The sequence below is a fragment of the Balaenoptera borealis genome (genome assembly GCF_965194805.1).
Source record: "Balaenoptera borealis genome assembly, chromosome: 12".
Classification (NCBI taxonomy): domain Eukaryota; kingdom Metazoa; phylum Chordata; class Mammalia; order Artiodactyla; family Balaenopteridae; genus Balaenoptera; species Balaenoptera borealis.
In genome coordinates this window covers 68,601,255-68,612,504 of record NC_138869.1, presented here as the reverse complement: position 1 = coordinate 68,612,504, position 11,250 = coordinate 68,601,255, and the positions used below count along the sequence as shown (strand labels likewise).

Below are 11,250 nucleotides of genomic sequence, written 5' to 3'. Positions count from 1 at the left end.
CAGTTATAGCTGGAGGCTTCAATACTCCTGTCTCAGTAATTGATGAAACAAGTAGACAGAAAATCAGCAAAGGTAAAAAGATCTGAACACACTATCAACAGATTTGGCCTATTTGACACTTATAGAACATTCCACCCAACGACAGAAGAACAACATTCTTTCCAAGGGCACATGGAGCGTTCATCAAGATAGATAACAGTCTGGACCATAAAACAAGCCTCAACAAATTTTAAATAACTGAAATCATAAAAAGTATGTTCTCTGACCACAACTGAATTAAATTAAAATGATATCTGGAAAATCTCCCAAATATTTGCAGGTTAAACAACACACTTCTAAATTACCCATGGGTCAAAGAGGAAGTCACAAGGGAAACTAGAAAATATTTTGAATTGAATAAAAATGGAAACATAACATATCAAAATTTGTGGGACACAGCCAAAGTGGTGCCTAAATGGAAATTTAAACATTAAACTAGAAAACAAAAAAAGTTTCAAATTATTAATCTATGTTCCATCTTAAGAAGCCAGAAAAAAAAAGAGCAAATTAAATTCAAAGTGAAAAAGTAAGAAATAAGGAAGATTAGAGCAGAAATCAATGAAATTGAGAACAGAAAAATAGAGAAAAATCAATGATACCAAAAGCAGGTTATTTGAAAAGATCATTAAAATCAATAAACCTATAGACAGACACTAAGAAAAACTATTTTTAAAAATCTGTAGGAGCAGAAATCAGATCAGTGCTTGCTAGTGGCTTCATGATGGGAGAGGCGATTGACTACAAAGGAGCCTGAGGGAATTTTGAGGTGGATGAAAATGTTCTATATCTTGATTGTGGTGAGGTCTGCGACTGCATACATTTGTCAAAACGCATGGAACTGTACACCTAACAAGGGTGGATTTTACTGTATGTAAATTATGTCTCAGTGAACCTGAAGTAAAAGAAAATACAAGAGTGCATTTTAGCACTTCATGTAGGAGAATTTCATGAAATTTTTGTTTTGGATGCATGTGTTCTGGATTGCAGTAATAAAATGTTTTTTATCCCATAAATTGTAGTTAAAAAAGAAAAAGCAAGTCATTGCCCGAGAACGTGCCAAGGTCTTCCCTGTCTTGCGACTTGACACTAGCCAGTCGCTCTGCCTGAAACACTGGGACAGTTCATTCTCCGACTTCAAGTCGCCCCAGGGAGTCATTTCCAGGCCACTCTATCAAGAAACCCAATGCCTCCCCTCTCTCTATAGCTCTAATTCTCTCTCACGCTGTTTATTTCCTTTATATCACTTACTACAATCTATAATTTTTTTATCTTTGTAGCAGTACATTGAGTCTGTGGGCTTGTAGGTTGTAATCAGATAATAGCTTTATCCTTTTCCCCCATTGTCCCTGGTAACCTGCCCTGTGGAGCTAGTTCTTTCTCTGCCTTTGAACAATACTCAGGAAGGTCACAGAGCGAATCTGCTCAATCTCTCTATAAAAAGTCCTCCACACTTCATTTTAAATTAAGTTTCTTCCCTCGGCCAGCTATCACTGGCTTGACTTGGAAAGTTGTGCTGGGGAACAAAGACAGTGTGGCCGGATTCTTCTTTGTGAATTTCTTTCCAGACTCCCGCAGCATCCCACCATACCCATCAGTGCCAGATGCAGGGGAGGAAATGCTTTACTTAACCAGCACAGACTGGAAGTGGTTTTGGTTTCCTCTGGCTGTGATAGATGTTCAGATTGACTTTTGCTCTGTGGGATGTTTGTGGGTTTGTATAGCCCCATGATTGCTGGCTATCTCTCACCTGCACTCTGTATCCCAAACTTCAAATTTATCTAAGTGTGGAATTGGCTGCAATTCTCCCCACTTCCTGTTATCTGAGCTCTTTGCAATGTGCTCTTGGCAGCTACTCCATCAAAAGGTGGAGCTTGTTGCCACACTCCTGGAATCTGGATTGGCCTTGTGACTGGCTTTGGTCAATAAAACCAGGTGAAAGCAACCTTGTGCCAGCCAAGGCCTCAGAAAGCCCTGTACACTTCTGCTCTCAATCCCAAAACCCTGCCAGCCAACACCCTCAGGCTAGTCCTCTGGATGACAAGACCTGTGGCCCAGGCACCTCTTATCACCACAGCAACACCCAGGCAACCTTCAGAAGCAGAGCTGTCCAACTGAGCAGCTGCTGATCACAAACATATGAGTGAGCTTTGCTAAGATTACAAGAATTCCAAACAGGAGCCCAGCCCATGCTGCCAACCCACAGAAGGGTGAGTTAATTAAATGGTTAAGACACAAAATATTGGGATAGTGAGATACACAGTGTTAAAAAACAAACCGAACAGAGAAAATTTGAAGATCTAACTGGCTTTATTCAATGATTCATGAATTGGGCAGCATCCTATCTAACAAAGAGGAGTGTGCTCAGGGAATTCCCTGGTGGTCCAGTGGTTAAGACTCAGCACTTTCACTGATGTGGGCCCAGGTATGATCCCTGGTCAGGGAACTAGGATCCCATAAGCCACGCAGCAGGGCCAAAAAAAAACCACCAAGAAACTGGGTCTTCCCTGGTGGTGCACTGGTTAGGAACCTGCCTGCCAATGCAGGGGACACGGGTTCGATTCCTGGTCCTGGAAGATCCCACATGCCGCAGAGCAACTAAGCCCGTGCGCCACAACTACTGAGCCTGCGCTCTAGAGCCCGTGCTCTGCAGCAAGAGTAGCCCCCGCAATGAGAAGCCCATGCACCGCAATGAAGAGTAGCCCCTGCTCGCCGCAACTAGAGAAAGCCCGCGCACAGCAACGAAGACCCAACTCAGCCAAAAATAAATAAATAAAATAAATAAACTTATTTAAAAACAAACAAACAAGCAAACAAAAAAACTCACCAAAAAACAAAGAGAACTGTGCTCTGAGGAGATGTTCAAGATGGAAAGATTTTATAAGCAGAAGGAGGATGAGACAAGGAAGTTAAGTGAATCTTCCAGGGAAGATCCCCTTGCGTTAGGGGAAGGCAGGGGGTCTTATCAAGCTGATTGCTTCACTAGGGTTGATCAGGTACTTTCAGACTAATTGGTTTAAAATTCCACTCCTGGGAGAAGTTGAAACTACAATTAAGTTAGGTACTAAGTCTTAGTGGGGCTTAGCATAAGTGACTCCATTTGGGGCCTGTTGTTCCTTTTTAAAAACAGCAATTAGGACTTCCCTTGTGGTGCAGTGGTTAAGAATCCGCCTGCCAATGTAGGGGACACGGGTTAAAGCCCTGGTCCAGGAAGATCCCACATGCCACGGAGCAACTAAGCCCGTGTGCCACAACTCCTGAATCCACGTGCCACAACTACCGAAGCCCGTGTGCCTAGATCCCGTGCTCTGCAACAAGAGAAGTCACCGCAATGAGAAGCCTACACCCCAACGAAGAGTAGCCCCCGCTCGCCACAACTAGAGAAAGCCCACAGCAACGAAGACCCAATGCAGCCATAAATAAATAAATAAATAAATAAAAACCAAAAATAAATAAATAAATAAATAAAAACAGCAATTAGCTAACTGATACAGTCTGTTAAGAAGTTATCTGTGCCAGGGCTTCCCTGGTGGCGTAGTGGTTGAGAATCTGCCTGCCGATGCAGGGGACACGGGTTCGAGCCCTGGTCTGGGAAGATCCCACATGCCGCCTAGCAACTAGGCCCGTGAGCCACAACAACTGAGCCTGTGCGTCTGGAGCCTGTGCTCCGCAACAAGAGAGGCCACGATAGTGAGAGGCCCGCGCACCGCGATGAAGAGTGGCCCCCGCTTGCCGCAACTAGAGAAAGCCCTCGCACAGAAACGAAGACCCAACACAGCCAAAAATAAAAATTAATTAATTAATTAATTAAAAAAAGAAAAATGAGTAGAGGCTTCTTCCTTCAACTCTAAAAAAAAAAGAAGTTATCTGTGCCAGCTGGATTCTTGTTCAAAATTTGCATGGCATACTCTTATCCCTTTGCTTTAATTTTTTGTGTGTCCTTATGATTCTTTTTAAAAAGCCAAATAACAGGACCAGAATTATTGTTTATTTTGGTTTTCCAAGCTAACTATCTTTTCTTGGCATAGGCTCTTTAACTCCAACTTTGTGAAGTAGAGATTATTATCTACTTTATGTATAGTTAATTGAGTCAATGAAATTTAAAAGATTTGCCCAAAGTTACTTAGTTAGCATGAGGCAGAACTGGAACATGAACCCGGCAGTCTGGCTCCAGAGCTGACGCTATTAAACACCATCTACTCTGTTCCCTGCCACACTGACAAGTATTTCCTGGGACGTGTGTAAACCAGTTTGAAAAGCATGGGTTTAAAATAAAGTATGTGTATATTTTACCTCCAGCCTTTACTTTCCCAAAGTTATTTCTAAATAACAGGCAGCACTCCCCAACATATAAAAATCTCTTTCAAATCAATATGAAAAATATTGACAACCAATAGAAAATGAGCAAAGACATAGATTATTTATAGGAAAGGAAATTCAAATGGCTTTTCAACCACTTGATTGAAATAGAAATACACTTAATTTCACTCCTAACTTTTAAAAGTAAATTAAAATAACAATGACACACTATTTCTTGCCCATCATATAGACACAGATATAGAAGTTTGATAACACTCTCAGTTGGCAGGGGCCAGGGAACGAAATTAGTACTGTCCACCCGTTGATGGGAGGGTACACCAGTGCAACCTCTACAGACAGCAGTTTTATAGTATCTACTGAAGTTAAATATTTACATATTCTTTAATCTAGTGATTCTCCTTCAAAGAATATACATCTACACTGGACATTTTTGAGAATCTAAGGGAGCACTGTTACAAGCAAGGACTACCCCAGACACCTGCAGGTATGGTCACCCTGACTGTGAATTACATACAAGGTTATTCATTGCAGCACCGTGTGTATTGGTAGAATAGTGGAAATAACTCAATTATTCATCAGTAGATGAATGTTTACATAAAAGTACCATTATCCCTACAATAGAATGTAACACAATGGTTAAAAAGGAGGCAACTCTTCTAAATATTGATTTCAAGATATGAAGTGTAAAGAAGCAAGGCAGAGAACAATGAATATGATATACTACTGTTTATGTATTTTTATAGAATATATGCCAATACACGCTTGTATATGAAGACACTGTCTCTGGAAGCTAGCAGATTCAGGTTTGAGGGGCTCTGAAACTTGTACAATTCTGGTGGCCCTTTTTAAGAAAAAGAATACAAAAAGTACAAATACAAAATTAGCTACAAGGCCTGGGAAGGGGCCTAAGCAAGCAAGGGACGCTGATGCAGAAGCATAGTTGGCTTCACAGTAAATTGTCTCTATCTGGAAAGATGCAGGAGAAACCAGTAAAAGAGTTTGGCTCCTGAGAGGTGAACTGGTTGGCTGCAGGACACGAGAAAACAAGCGATGCACCTTTCTCCCTTTGGGATTTTGCACATATGTTACCTATTCAATAGGAAGAATTCCTTTGTAAATTAATTGCAGTGTCAAACCAATACAATTCCTAAATAACCAGAACAAACAGTAATTTCTCAGAAAAAGACACATTTCTTTCTTTAGAGACTCCCTTCATTTTCAAGACAGAAAAAGAAGATACATACCATTTTTGGTTGGTTGAGCTAAGGATAATAATGACAGCTGTTGTTTTTTAAATACCAGTAGCTTCTTTCCCTCATAAGAAGAAAAATCTGGATCTTAAAGTTGGCCTTAAGGTTTTATTTCTCATATACTGTTGATCATCTTACAGCACCTCCTTGCTGATTTTTTACAGCATCCTGTTCTTCTTTCATAGATACTCTAGCTTATCTATAAGGAAGTTTATTATAGTTTATGTGACATTCCCCTCTTCTCTCTGCCTCTGTTTACTCTGTATTTTGTTGTTGTTGTTTGTTTGTTTTTTGCCACAGAGCTCGTTGTTCATAGATCTCTGCCTGTCTTGTCCATCTGTCCATCCATCCGTCCGTTCTCGTATGTATCTGTATATCTCTACGGAAGGGGAAAGGGGGTTTCTCATGTAAAAATCCAAAATATAGTTCTAGGAACACCCGTGTACTAGTCAGTCCGAGTGTGGCTGTGAAGCCCCAAGCAAGCCTTGGCACACGGGGCCGGACCCTTGGTCTGGGGGGCCATGCCCAGACCCGAGCCTCTAGGAGACAGTGGGGTCCCTGGCTTTGGGGGGCTCAGAGCCCATCAGCAGGGAGATGGTGGGGTCGTCGGCGTGGTCGTCCTCCTGCGAGAAGCAGGAGCCCTCCCCCAGCTCTAAGAGCACCGGTAGACCGCTGCCCCGCACGTCCACGTAGCCCGGGTGCAGCAGGAGCTGCTTCCCCAAGTCAGGGCTGCTGCTCTCTGCTTCGCGAGGCCTGGGGGTCTCGCGGGCCAGGCTGCTGTCAAGGTCGGGCAGACTCCTGTCGGGCACTGTCACTGAGGGGCCGAACAGGTCCGGCAGGGCACTGGTGTCCACGCTGAAGCCGTGGCCAGTCGGCTTGGTCTGCAGGTCGCCCAGGTTGGAGTCCATGGCGTCCAAGTGGTCCCTGAGCTCGGTCCCCTGGCTCGACTCAAACACGCAGAGAGGAGGAGGGGCAGGGGAAGAAGCGGGCGACCCCAGACATCTGTGGAGCGCGAGTCAAATTGTCCAGGCAGGCTACCCTGAGGCACTTCTGGGAGGGATGGGGGGTGGGGCCGAGGCGGGCAGGCGCGAGAGGGGGCACCCCCTCCCCCCCTCCGCCCCCGCGTCCGTGAAGGGTGCGGCCGAGGCAGCCGACGCAGGCTCTTCCACAGGATGGAGTCAATGAGGGTGGTTGGGGACAGGGGCGTATCCACCATGGTGGACGGGTGCCCGGGACCAGCATCCTCTGCCCGGGGGCTCCGAGGTGGGCTGGGGGGCTCCACCTTGACTCGAACCAAGGGCCTACTGGACAGGGGCCTCTCGTCGTCTACGCTCCTGCCTGGACAGGCCAAGGGGCTCCTGGGGCAGCTCAGTGATGTCAGAGATGATGGGTCCCGAGTTGGCAACAGCATCTGGGGAACAGAGGCTGCGGCCGCTGTGGGCTAGGTCGGAGCCGAGTAGGGCCCCGGGCCGTGGATGTGCTCCAGGGAGGACTGGGCATGGAATAGCTGTCGTACAGCATCAGGGGGATCCTTCTCTTCACCCCCAGGATCTGGTTCCACTGCACCAGCGAGATGAGGAACTGGATGAGCTTGTTGACGACTTTCTGCTGCCGGCCGTGCTTCTGCCGCAGGCCAGCCACCTTCCGCCACAGGGCCTTGTTCTCTTGCTTCACGGTCAGCAGTTTGGAATCTATGCTCTCCTGCTTCCCCTTCATCCGCTGCACGTCGGTCAGCAGCTTGGTGACACTGTCCTGGGGAATCTTTATGTCCTCGCTCCTCAGAGTGGACGCTCTGGTCACTTTCCTCTTGACAAGGGGCTGCTCCTGGCCGCGCAGGAAGCACAGGTGCTGGAACTCGGTGTCGTCCCCCTCTGGCTTGACCAGGCTGCCCTGCTCAATGCGGACCACCTTCCAGAAGCCACACATGTTGAGCTGCCCCACGAAGCTGGCCGTGCTGCTGTGCTTGGAGGACTTAGGTGGCACCTCCTTGGCAAACGGGCCCTGGTGGAGCACGTGGACGCTGCTGCTGCTCGGGCTCCAGAACGTCCGTGTCTTGGTTGCTCACGAAGATCCACAACTTGGTCAGGAAGACCTGGACGTTGCTGGGCTCCGCCGTGCCCAGGCCCGCGGGCAGATCCATCCCGGGCAAGGCGGGAGAGGCGGAGGGAGTGACCACGAGGACAGACCACGGGCCGGCCGCCACCGCGGGCCGCCTGGATGCGAACCGGGCCCACATGGCCGCCGCCATCTTGTGACGGGCGAGCTCCAGCCGGCGCCGCCCACCGGCCTCTTTTTAACTTTTTATTTTGATTTTTTGTTCATGTCCAAAGTCTCCCTCAAATACAGTATATGGTGGTCCTGACCTGAGCACTCCTATTTAAAAGCGAGACACCCACAAGCTGGTGGGCCACTCTGGAACCTAGGTGGGAACTAGTGGCCTTGAGTAACTGAGTGGGAATCCAGACTTTTAAATTTTTGAATCATGGGAATTCCCTGGCAGGACAGTGGTTAGGACTCCGCGCTTTCCTGCACACAGAATGGCAAATTTTTTGAATCACATTCAAACGTCAATATCTGTGGGTGTTTTTTCTTGAGGGAGTCAGTTGCCTCCTGGGGGGTGAGAGTGGATTGTCAGTCTTCTGGGAACCAAATGGGGAAAGGGGGCTGGTGGTTCACTGCTTGGGATATAGGTCTTCACTAAAGGCCCCTGTGTTCAGTATGCAGCCTCCTCTCTGCTCTCATTTGGGCTTGGTGTCCCCAAGGCCAGAATCTGTCTGGTTTGGCCTTTCCCCAGTCTTCTCCCAGCATGATGGGCTGGCCTGGGAGTTGCCTGGTTACCAACTGTGGGGGGAATTAACTGCAGGTATCTCAGCTTCTTCAAAAACTTTTAATCCATCCTCCCCTTGCACCTCTGCTTTCACAGGAAACTAGAGCTGTGAAACTCCTACATCTTCCTGAAGTTCTGCCTCAGGAATTGCTTCTTGTTGCCCACAGCTCCTGCTCTCACCCTTATGTTTTGCTTTTTCAGATTGACAAGGTCAGTAATCACTCTTCTCTCAGCTCCACCAGCTTTCCAATTAAGATGTTGTCTTCTCCTGTCTGATATTGTCTCTTCCCCTGTTCTCTTTGTGCCTTTCTTATCCCATTTCAGGGAGGTTTGCGGCATGAGGTGAGAGGAACTTGAATGTCCAATTCTCAAGATTTAACCAAAAGAGCTTAAAATTACTTTCACGTTCAAAGAAATGAAGCACAAAAAAAAAAAAAGAAAAAAGAAATGCAGCACAAATTTGTCCTTGGATCCAGATATACCTTTGTTTGGGGATGGACTACTTCTGTAAACCTTTTGTTTAGCATTGGTGTTTTCATCAATTGATTAAAAAATATTTCTAAGTGTCCAGTATACTGCACAGACTGGATAGACAGTGTTGGTTGCCAGCCTCATAGAGCTTTGATTCCAGTTTTGAGAAAGGAGACCCACAGATAAAGAAGAGAAGACAATATGTGTGTATATATATATATATATATATATATATATATATATATATATTATAAACTGCAGTAAACATTATAATGAAAACAAATAAAAGGGATAAAGAATAATCCTATCGTCCTCCTCCTTTTCACATCCAAATAAGAATTGTTAGTATTGGCTTTTCCCATCCCCCACCTCCCACTCATTTTTCACAACCCACTCCAGTTGGGCTTCTGCCTCTTACTCTCCTAAATCCCCCAATGACTTGGATGTAACTAAATACGATACATTTCCAGACCTCCTCTTACTTGATTTCCCCAGCACCAGATAAGTGGACTTCCACTTTCTTGGGACACTTTCCTTGGCCTCCAAGACCCAACACTTTCTAATATCCACCTCTGTGATCTCTCTTGACCTCCATTGCCTTCTTTATCCTGATGATCTTGGAGACGCACCAGCAGTGAGTGGTGGCTTGAAGCAAGATCTTAGTTCCCTGCCCAGCAATTGAACCAGGGTAGCCTGGATGAAAACCAGGAATCCTAGCCACTAGACCAGCAAGGGCTAGAGGCTAGAAGTAAATTTTCTCTGGCTCTTACCTCCACTGAAAAATGCATTTCTCAAGGAGACAAAAACTGTAAAAACAGGTATGAAGTTTATTATTAGAGACACAGCACAACAAGTGGGAGAGCACACAGAGAAACAGTTTGTTTAGTTAAGACAGAAGCAAGGCAGAGATAACACACCTAGGGAGAAAGGGTGTGGGTGTCCTCCCTAATGAGGAGGAGTGCAGTAAAGAGGCAGTTAAATCATTTATACAGGGTGGCTCTTCCCAGTCTTTGTTTACCTTTGGCCAATTATCTGCTTTCTTTTTCCACACCTGACCTGTCCTAGGACCCTCCCCAACTTGCGTGCACAACTTTTTTCCAAGATGGATTCCAGCCCAGAGGCCTATGGGGGCCCTTGGCATCACCTATTCTGGGGTGGTGAGCCCTCCTTTTTGACCCCCAAGGAGCCTTTCTGCGCATGTGCAGTGTCTCCTTTGCCCCAAAGATGGGAAATATAGGACCTCTTGATCTTTCACTCAAACAGGGTTTAGCCCCTCTCTGTTCCTGCCATGACTGTTATCTTAAAGTGTCCTCAGGAGACAAAGCCTGGCTACTTATCCTGTTTCTGTTGTTATTCCTATTTCGAAGTTTCAGGAAATGCAAACAGGAGGCCAGTTGTAAATGCCTAGCCTGGATCCCATCTATCTCCTGCCCCACTGACATTAAATACTGGAGCTGTCCAAAGCTTGAACCCCCTTCTCTTCTCATTTTGCTACCCTGGGAGAGTTCATCCTTAAGAACTGGAAATTTAAAAAAAAAAAAAAAAAAAAAAAAAGAACTGGAAATTTTAGGACTCACCTTCCTGTCTGGACTTCACCAATAATCCTGATGTTACTTTGCATACAGCCTTGACTCCTTTGCTCCTTCATCCTTTCCCAGCACTCTTGGCAAAGTCCTAACTCTGCCAACTCTGCCATTGCATGCACGTGGCTGAACATATCTGGAGGGAAAGGAAAACACACATCATGCTGACTGGTCTCACTTTGAATTTTTGGTTAAGTCTCAAGTAGACCTTGTGCTGGCTGACAATCATACTGCATGTCCCTAGTCCAGTGGTCTTCACCCTGGAGTGTGCAGACTCCAAGGAATACACAAAGTCCTACAAGGGACAGGAAGACATGGCCGGTTATGAATGTATCCATTTTCACATTCTCTATTTCTGTATATCCTTTTCCTAAAACTGATTTACCTGCGAACTTTTGTGCATATTTTCATTTCTCTCCTCCTCTTTTGCCATTGCCCATTTGCCATTCTCCCAAGATGGGGAAATATAAAAACATCTGAGTTGCTAAACAAAAGTACAATTTGAAATATTTGAAATATTGTTTTTGAAAGTAAATGACTCTAATGATTGAGTAATGAATCCTTTAGCAAGTCAGGTGGTTTTCAATTCGTTGCTTTCAACAAAATTAAAAGAGAATCTAATTGAGTTTTCAACTTGAATATCATTAAAATACATTTAATGATGGCTCATTATGTGATTTTTGGCATTTAATTCAGAAGGAGTTCAAAGAAGTGAGTGTCATTGCTATAATAAAAGTATTTCCATTCCCATTTACTTATTTAT

At 45.3% G+C, this 11,250-nt stretch overlaps 1 pseudogene across 1 annotated transcript; it reads right to left on the bottom strand.

Annotated features, from left to right (window-relative positions):
- Window positions 1-468: 468 nt before the first annotated feature.
- Window positions 469-9,127, bottom strand: LOC309607808 (heat shock factor protein 1 pseudogene; annotated as a pseudogene). Its single transcript has one exon. The product of its transcript is annotated as a heat shock factor protein 1 pseudogene (transcript).
- Between the last annotated feature and the right edge of the window lie 2,123 nt (window positions 9,128-11,250).